Source organism: Buteo buteo, chromosome 17 (assembly GCF_964188355.1).
Source record: "Buteo buteo chromosome 17, bButBut1.hap1.1, whole genome shotgun sequence".
Taxonomy (NCBI): Eukaryota; Metazoa; Chordata; class Aves; order Accipitriformes; family Accipitridae; genus Buteo; species Buteo buteo.
Window position 1 is genome coordinate 1,879,568 of NC_134187.1, and position 9,736 is coordinate 1,889,303.

General features: G+C 51.0%; 1 long non-coding RNA gene across 2 annotated transcripts; it reads right to left on the reverse strand.

Annotated features, from left to right (window-relative positions):
- Positions 1-4,286: 4,286 nt before the first annotated feature.
- LOC142041148 (uncharacterized) lies at positions 4,287-9,557 on the reverse strand. 2 transcript variants are annotated; one of them, XR_012653364.1, is made up of 4 exons: positions 9,370-9,557; positions 8,267-8,928; positions 7,492-7,584; positions 4,287-4,888 (listed from the first exon to the last, which is right to left on the reverse strand). It is a non-coding gene; the product is annotated as an uncharacterized LOC142041148 (long non-coding RNA). The 2 variants fall into 2 exon arrangements; XR_012653365.1 differs by lacking the exon at positions 4,287-4,888 and adding an exon at positions 6,772-6,946.
- Positions 9,558-9,736: the final 179 nt, after the last annotated feature.

Genomic DNA, 9,736 nt, shown 5'->3' on the forward strand with positions numbered 1-9,736 from the left:
GGCGTCTCCGCAGGCAAGCGGCAGCGCAGGTGTGCGGCCAGGTACCACTCCACACCATCTGCGACCCTATAGAGAAACATTAAAAATTGAGATTAAAAGAAAAAATAGCGTCTTCCCCAGCAGGTTTCTCTCCTTACGGCTTTGCTGTCGCCTGCAGCACCCACCCCGCTCCTCCGCCGCGGGGACAAAGGTCCCGACCTGCATCCCAGCGCTGCCAGCAAGGAGAAAGGTGACAGTTTGCTCTCCCATATTGCTTGAAATGCCCCTAAAGGAGACGAGGTCTGGAGCTGCTGGTGGAAATCCGCGGGAAACACCATTTCAATGAGCAGCAAAAAACCCAATGCGGGGCCGAGGGGATGCGTAAAGGCCCCTGGCTGCTGCCCCAGCGTTGGGTCAGGTCTGACCCCAAACCCCTCGCACCTGCATTGCTGCAAGCGATTTTAGCGGCATAAGGGAAAACACTAAATTTTTAGGAGGATGACGTGTGAAGATTTGAAAAGACTGAAGATTTTCTTGGTTTGAGCCTGGCTTGCCCCAGCTATCTCAGAAGGGGTGTGTTGGCATGCTCCCTGTCCCTTAATAAATATTAACTCCTCAGTTGATTTATGACATCTTTGTGGGTGTTGTAAAAATAAAGGAGTGTGGTTAGAGCATTTGCAAGCTCGCCCATCAATCAGAAAGGTAAATCTTTATGAAAGGGGATTCCTTTCATCCGGTTCTGCCACTATTATTTGGGTTTAGATTTAATATATCTAAAAGAGGCATCTTTGCTTCTCTGGACATTGTTGGAGTTGTCACTGAAGCCCCAGAGAAGGGGGTGGTGATGTTCCTGGTCTGTAGTTGAATGGGGACGGGAAATAACTCAGGACCTTCCTTCTCCACTGGAAAAGGAGAAGGCCAACCTTCTCTCCTCAGCCAACCAAAGCATCTTTCATTAAAAAAAGGGTAAAACATTAATTAAGTGGAAAACAAGCAGAAAGAGATCAAACCAACCAACTCCTACCTCCTTTCCTATCACCTTTCTGTCTCCCAAAATTCCCAGACTGGGGTGAAGTTGCCTCCCAGTCCACCTTCAGTGGCTGGAGCACGTTGACGTGTGCTCCAAGATGGGTACAAGAGGATGGAGGTCGGAGAAGGTGGTGAGATGCTGCAGGGGGCTGGTGACCCACCGGCACACCTGGGCTCGGAAGGAAGACCCTGCAGGTGCAAAAAGGCAGGCAGCTTCTGAAATATTCACAATATTTCACAAATATTGTGGCCAAGAGATGCATTGCAGTAGGACAGGCTGGTGGAGGAAAGCCCTGGGGCGGTCAGGAGGTCACCCCAAAACGCCAGCATCCTGCTCATGGAGAGCAGCTCGCTGGAAAAACATAGAGACTCCAGGGTGACAGACAACCGTAAGGCAGGTGTTAGGGATTTTCTTTACCTGCCGCTCAAAGGACAGGCCCGTTAATTATTAATTATCTATTTTAAATGAAGCAGAGTGAAAGAAGGAGGGTTGGCTGGGTGAGAAGCTCGGGACTGCGGGGAAGGGCAGGTCGAGATCAACACCAGCAAGCCCAAGAAGAAATGGCTGTGATCCTAAAAACCCGCTCAGGGAGTGGAACCGAGATCTCATCTGCTGTCAGCAAGCCCCAGGAGAGGACGAATCCTGCCCGTGCCATGTGCGTCCAGCCAGCCAGCTCCAACCCCTCTCCCCCAGCTCAGATGGAAGATCTCCGTAGGGTGCTCCCAGCCCTGGGACCTTTGGGAAGGGAGGAGATCCAGGACAGGACAAGCCTTTGCTGACCTCCCCCATGAAGGGTCTTGAAGCCTTCAGCAACCTGCAGGTCAGTAACTTTGTGAGCCAGAAGTAACGTCTTTGTATTTAGGAGGCCCTGGTGGACTTTCTCTTCCATCTGTCTGTCCCGTGAGTTTCTGGAGCCACGCGAACCTTTAGCACCCGGAGCATCCTGCGGCAAGGAGTCTCGCAGCTCCGCAGGGGACTGAGATGAAAGGCTCCTCTTGGTTTTGAAGTCACTACAAACCAGTTTCACTTATTATCCCTTCCAGTAAAGGAAAATTTACTGTCTCCGAGCCACTCACCAGCTTATAGACCTCTGTCACACTCCTCCTGGGCCTCCTTCCTCCTCACCAGTGACAGTCTGTGCGGATCTCTGTTTCCCCCTCGTACCGGAGCTGACACAGCTTTTTCTTGCAGAGGAGCTGATTGTCTTCATCACATTCTCCAAACAAGACAGTCATCCCCAAAACTGCCCGCTGAGATGCAGCGGAGAAGCTCCAGCTTGCACCCAGTGGTCTGACCCATGGTGAAGAGCCAGGCTCCTCAGCGTGAGTGCCCTGGCTTTTTTCCTAGGAGCTCTGTATCTCACCGGCTTGGATCCACTCAGCCTCCAAAATTAGCCAAGCTCAGATGCAAGACAGAGCCTGTGCCCGGTGCACTTGACTGAGTACTCTGTATAGACCTGGAGATTGCTGAAACCATGTGGACTGCAAGGGAAGAGCAGCACTGGGAGTGAAAGCAAAGAGTTAAAAACGAGCAAGCCAAAGGAAAGGGGAAAGAAAAAAAAAAAAAAGAAAAAAAAAAAAAAAAAAAGGCAAGCAGTCCAGAGTTTAAAAAAAAAAGTAGAAGGTGGCAAAGAGCAGAAAAGGAAACCTCGAGAGTGTCTCTTCCCCTCTTGGCTTCTCCTCACTCAGATGGAGAAGAGAAGGGGAGGCTGGAGCCCGCGGGTCTGCTCCGGCAGCCGGGCTTGTCTCCCGGAGAATTCCCTGCGACTCCAGCACCAAGCGAACCTCTTCCCTGGCGAGAGCCGGAGAGGGGCTGTGAGCTCTTTGATGCACCCGCCTCTTTCCTAAACACCCTTAAGAGGCATATGCACCGCAAAAAAAAGCTGGTTTATCGCTGGGTTTCAACATTTCCACGAAAGCCAGGAGCTGCAGCGAACGGCTAGAAGCACCATTTTCTCCAGCGAAACACAGCCGGGGCACTTACGCCGCCTGGCAGCCCACGATTTGGAAATGTGGGGTTTGGGACGAGCTCTTTAATGCAAGAGCGGGCTCCGCTTCCCCGTGGGCGTCCCAGCAGCCGCCGGAGCGGGAGCCGGGAGCCAAGTGGCTTTGCTCCCTTCGTTCCCCCTTCCCGGCTCCGTCGGCAGCTTGTTGAGACGAGCCGGCGCTGGCTGCCGAGCGCTTGGCAGGGACGGAGCGGGGAGCCTTGCCCAGGTTTGGCTGGGCGAGTTCCCCGAGTCACGCACGGCAGATTTGGGATAAAATACACCAAAGAGGTTGTCCGCTTGTAATTTGGGGAACAAGGAGGTGCCGCGGCGGCGCAGGCACACCGATACGGGGTGCGGGCACTGCCGATAAGGGGTGCCTGCGGGATGAAGGATAACCAGGCACAGTCCCGTTACCGTATCGGAAAATAATTACACGGTTACAGAAAACTGGAAGGAAAGAGAAGGGGGAGCCCAGGGGTCCCTGGATGATTTTAAGGTGATCGCTCCCCACATGAGCTTTTGCTGACGGGGCTCAGTCGGTGACCTGCAAGAGAAGAGCCCCCTTGCCAGAGCAGGTGCTGGCTTCGGAGGTTTTGCTTTTACGTGGTCCATGCGGTGTCCATCAAACACTGTTTTTTCAGACCATCAGGGAGCACTCGCATCACATTTCCAAACTTTTTCCTACTTGCATTAGAAAAAGCAATTTTTTAACATGCAAGTGGGGTGTCTCCACGGGCCTTATTCACATGGTGCCCGAAAAAAGCACCCTGACATTGATTTTTCAGGTAACGGTGATGCATCACACGCAAAAAAAAATAATTTCCCCCCTTTTTTTTTCTCCCCTAAGAGCTTGTTGCATCAAGTAGGGGCTGAGGGCCAACAGCTGGAAGCAAGAGAGAGGCAGTGGAGGCAATCGGGAGATTTGCAACCTGGCCAAGGTCTCTGCAAACCTCTGCCAGCGCCCGCCTATCCTCCTTCCACGGCCCCCTCCAAAAAGCAGGGAGAGAGGAGGAGCAGGCCCGGGGCGCTGGCGGCAATGTTCAGAGCCCACCACGAGCACGGAATTCATTACCAATGTTTACATCGTTCTTTCCTGTTTCCTTTTTTGTATTACAATTGGAAATCCCGAGCGCGGCCAGGCTGCCGTTGAATACTCCTCGCAGCCGCGCCGCGAAGCGTAAACAGCTGGGGAGCCCTTTATTGCACTATATATGGACAAGGAGACGAAATCCCTTTTAAATTTTGAAACGAACCCCCCCCGAAAAGCATACGCTTTCTTTTTAAAACGTGCTGACTCCTTGCATTTTATTTCATCTAAGATACCTCCGCTGAAAAGCATGCCCTACAAACAAAAAGCAGAAGTGCAGCAGAGAGCAAGAGTCCAGGGCACCGGGTTCTGCCTTCTGCATGAAATATTGCAGGCTGTTTTGTTTATAATGTGGAAAAGAGCCCGGAGGGCATTTGGATGGAAGCAAAATTGCAAACGGCTGAAATTGCATAACCAGGAATCACAGCCGCATATCACCATCTCCCTCGCAACTTAGAAACGGCACAGCAGCGGCTGAGAGCTGCAGGACGTGCGTGGGATCAGAGTTTCCTCCGTGGACGCTGACGTGACGGATGCCACCGCCTCCACGGAGCTTTCCTGGGTCCCCCTGCTCGTGCAAGACGCTGCGAATAACTGCGTTGCAGAAAGCTTTCCCGACGTCACGATTCGCTTTGCCGTACGCGGCTTTGCGGATAATCTTTTCAAGCACCTCCCAATGTCCTGCTCAGCGTCCAGTACGCTTCCGCATGGGAGAACTGGTAAAATTGCATTAAAAGGGCGCTAGGATCAGACCACCAGCTTTTGTGTCAGTGGCTGGAACAGGCACGTTGCAATAACCGGCTCACTGAAAAAAATAAAAGAAAAAAAGCTGGGATTATTTCACTTAACAACAACAAGCACGTAAATTATTCTTCGCGGATACCTACTTCCCTTCTCCCCAGACCACCCCCTGACCACACAACGTTTACCGCGGCGGCTCTGGATCGGGCGAGGGTTTGTAGCTGCTCGTAAATCTGGGAGGTTTTTCCCCCTCCAGCTTGTTGAGAGCGTAATCTGCTCCCAACCAGAGGCTGCGCAGAGGCATACGCTCCAGCCCACCGACCTCCTGCCCACCACAACACGCGAGAACTTCATCTCCTCCCAACCACCCAGTTCAAGCTTTTCCTATACGTTGGAAGAAATCACGCTCTGCAAAACAGAGATGAGCAAGGCAGGTGCCCTGAATCCCGGCAGTCAGCTGCTTGCAGAAGAAAATGCTCTGCCACGGCTTCGTCTCACAGTTCTTGGCTCGCCAGAAATCGCGGGGGGAGATGAACCGTTTTGAACGGCCACCACGAAAGCCCTCCTACCCTGCGAGAAGTGGTTTTGCAAGCCTTGCTTCAAGAAGGTAATTAATCGCTCGCAGCGTGTGAAGTAAGCAAAAAGTCCCGTTGAGACGTGATTAACTTCAAATCGATGGAATCGCTCACACTGTTAGCACAGTCCTCGGCACAATTTTGCCGTGGGTCAAGTTGCACGCCTCCAAATAATTCCCAGGCGTGGGTGAGGAGTTAGCATGGGCTGTGGATGATTTCCAGGAGGCAGCTGGAATAAAGCAACTCTTCTCCTGGGTCTAAGAGAGTTCAGTAGTGGAGGTGCGACCAGACTTTGTCAGTGGTCCTCAAGGCCTTACTGTTGTTGAATTCCCTAATATTGTTGTTGTCACTGAGGTCAAAATCGGGAAGAAGAAGGGAAACTCTCCCAAATCCAGTTGGCTTTTGTTAAGGCCAGGATTTGGGGCAAATATATTGTCCGCATGTGCACTGATACAGCAGGCGTTCAGGCACTGCACAAGAACGAGGTGTTGAAGGCAATCATTTTAGATGGTGTAGCCTCCATTGTAGATGGACACCATGTCCCCCAGAAGAGGCTCCTCACTTCTGATGGCCACCCTAACAGTGCTGACAAGCTCTGAGGTCCTGCGGGATGAAACACCCCACAAACGGGGGCAGAAGTAGTCTGATTTCCCAACCAGATGGCCTGGACAAGATGCGACTTCAATGAGTGCCTGCACCTTGAGTCTGGGAGGGCTTTTAGCTCTTCTTCTGCTGGTCTCAGCTGTCGACACTCGATTTGGGAAGGAGGGCGATCAGCAAGGATGGGTCGGTTGACTTGCATAAGTCAGCACAACTGCAGCTGTCAGGAAGACGAGCTTCTGTCTCAGGAAACCCAAAGGGCAGCATGCAAACTCACAGAGGATGCTTTTCGTACTTTTCTCCAACTGCAAAAATTTACTCAGTTTTCTCCTCCCCTCCCCACGCTTCTTCCTCAAATGTCTTGATCCTATGAGCTGAGGATTTTAACACCATCACATTCAAATGACTGCAAAAATTAGCAACTTTGAGACCGGGATTTTCCCAACCTGGAGTTGCTCAGATCACAGTACATGTCGGTCCATTGTAACAGCAATGACATGCAGGAAAACCCAGTAAAAAAATTCCAGTTTATTTGGTTAATTTGGTGTTGGTGGCTTGGCCCTGATTCATCTCTTATCAAAACAAAATGAATGGTATTAATAGATTCAAAATGTCAGTTAAGCGGTTTATCCTGAGTTCGTGTATTCAGAAATGAATAATCTCTCGAGGTCGAGGGACAGAGGCCAAAGCGAAACGCCAGGCAGAACAGTGGGTGGGTAAAACCAAGCCAAACTTATTCACTTATTGCTCAGTGTTACTGGACTCAAACTAACATTTAATATTAATTGAAATGAAACGTGTGAGTAATGGTCATCCTGTGGACATGTTTTTTTTATGTATGGTGCTTTTTTTTCCATTGTGTGCCCCCCACCATTTTAAAATGTTGCACAATTAATTAAATAATTGGGTGTGTTGCTCACATTGCATACATAGCAATATTTGGAACACTGCAAAGAGAAAGAGAAAAAAAAAAACACACCAGAAATAAGCATATATTAGTTCTACTTACATAAAACAGGCTAAACCATCATTAAATATTTTTAACTGGGATTTTTCACTTACACATTCATGGAGATTCACCAATATTCCCTGTCAAATTCTGAGAGGGTAAGGTTTCATGGGATAGGAAAGGAAACCTCTGTTGTAGATAACTGGTTTAAAAATTTTGAGAAACCAAAGGTAGGCATAAACAGTTTCATGTCCATTCCCCAAGGCAAGAGGATAACAGATGGAATCCCTCACGGATCTGGACCGGGTGATTTGTTGTTCAACACGTCATTACAAAATCTAACCAGGGAGTGAGTAGTGAGGTGACAACGTTTACAGGCAAAGTTATCCCAAACAGCCATGCCTGAAACCAGGGAAAGATCTCACAGCACGATGCGATGAGGAGAGACAATGGCAGCTGTGATTTAATGTCAGTAAGAAACACATCTTGGAAAAATTATGCTAATCATACATATACAGTCGCGGGCTCTAAATCAGCTATTACCTCTCAGGAATAAAGAAATTGGGGGGTGATTGTTGATAGTTGTCTGAGAAGATCAGCTTAACGCTCAGCAATAGTCAAATCAAATGTTGGCAGCTGTTAGAAAAGAAATAGAAACCAAAATAGTAAACATCATTATGCTGGTGTATAAAATACCACATTTTGATGACTGATGCCGAGCCGGCCAACCCATCTCCGAAAGCATATGTAAAACTACTAAAGTTACAGAGAAGGGTTATCGTGGTTAATCAGAGGGAGAAGCCAGCTTCTGCGTAAGGGAAGACCAAAAGTCTGCAAAGGACGTGACTGGTGGGGCAGGCAGGGAGAAGAACGTGATGGAGCTCCTGAGTCACAAATACTGCAGGGACAACGAAGGAATAATTAGGCAGTAAACACCTAAGACAAAAGCTAGAGACACCAAAGAAATTCCCAGGCAAACAAAAGCAAGTAAGTTTTTCACGTAACACATCGGCCCCTGGTGAAGCTGTGGGGGCAGGATGTGGCGGAGACCAAGCGAATTAAAAGGGTTCAAAAAGGGACTAAAGAAATTAATGGATTAGAGGTGCATTAGTGCTATTAAACGTGATGGGCGGATGCTCTTGAGATTAAAAGTGGACTATTAACCACAGAAAAGCTTTCTACCCTACATGAAACAATCTCCATGCAAGATTTCAAAGGCTGCTCCCGCGACACACATGCTCATCATGGGTGCTACCGTGGTTGCTCACAATCTTAGCAGAGACGCCACAGGGTGTCAACTCCAAATCTAGCCACTGACCTTCTCGTTTGGGGGTCAGGTACACCGACGTGTTGATGACCTTACGCACCAGTATCGATCACGTTACGTTTTATTGGTATACGAAGGAATTAGCTGCCCAGGACGGGTAAGTATCTGGGATATTTAACCAGTGGATCACACACACATACTGCTTTCACTGTATTATTGAACACTATGTAATACTACACCTATAAGAAGTCTCTAAATCTGGACTACATACAGGCACCACTAGTCCTTATTCTCCTCAGATTTAGCCCATTTAGCTTACTTCCAGCTAGGATTTAATCTGACATCAATTCCCAACTCTGACAATAAAGGTAGAGTTAGCGCAACGAGATTCAGTAAAGCTGGGAAGGAGAGAGGTCAAAGAATGTCCTAAGGCAAGTTTCCCATGGTCTCGGAAGGATTTTGCAAGATTTCAGATACAGTTGACTGGTGCAATTATTTATTCACTCTTACACATTTATGGCATTTTTTTTAATGGGCTGTGAATGGTTTTTTTGAAACGCAGGGGTGAAGAAATGTCTCTGGAAGCAGGAAGTGTCCGTGCCCGATGCTGTAACCATACTGTGCACCTGGGCTGGGTACCCAGCCCAGACAGGACAGAGCTTACTTGCAATGCAACCAAGCGCCTGCCGCTCACCACCTCTTTGCTTCTTGCGCTGAAAACAATGAAGCGAAAACACAGGATCATTTCCCCTGAGCTTCAGCGGAACTTTTCCCCTTCTTTTAATAAAATAAAACCAACTATGGTCCCCACATGCCAACCTGAGGTTGAGCTGCCACCTTTATTCCCCCGTTTGCCGGGCCTGTCCCCCTCCGAGGAGCAACCCACGCCTGGGCCTGGGCCTGAAGGCAGACCTCCCCCCTCCCTCAGAGGGAGGTCCCCCCCTCCGGCGGAGAAGGGAAGGCGGGAGAGGGCCACGCCGGGCCCTCACGCCTCCTCAGCCACGCCGGTCCAAGCGGTGTCCCCCACGGGAGACCCTCCCCCGGCATAGAGGCTGGGCTGGCGCCCGGCGCTCGACCAGGCCCAAGCGGGGCCTGCCGCCACACACCCCCCCACCGCGTCCCGCTCCCACAGCTGAGGCGTTGGCCTGACTGACCGCGGAGGGAGGGAAGGAGGGTCGCCGGCGCCGAGCCACAACCCCCACCGGCTGCCGGGAAGGGGGCCAGCCCCTGGCACGGCACGGCACACCCCCCCAACACACACGGGGGCCGGGGGAAGGCGGGAGGCCCTGCCCGCCCCGCCGCAGCCGCTCCAAGCTGGCGCCGCGCTCGGCCGCAGCGCCGCGAAGGGCTGCGGGGAGGGGGGAAGGGAGGCGGGGCCTCCCCGAAACCCGTCGCTATTGGCAGCCGAGAGGCGCCTCCGCCCGTCATTGGTCCCTTCCAGGCTCGCCTGCCGCCCGCCGATTGGCGGCGCTCCTTCGGCGGACCACACCCACCCCCCCCCCCCCCGCCGCCCTCCCTTCC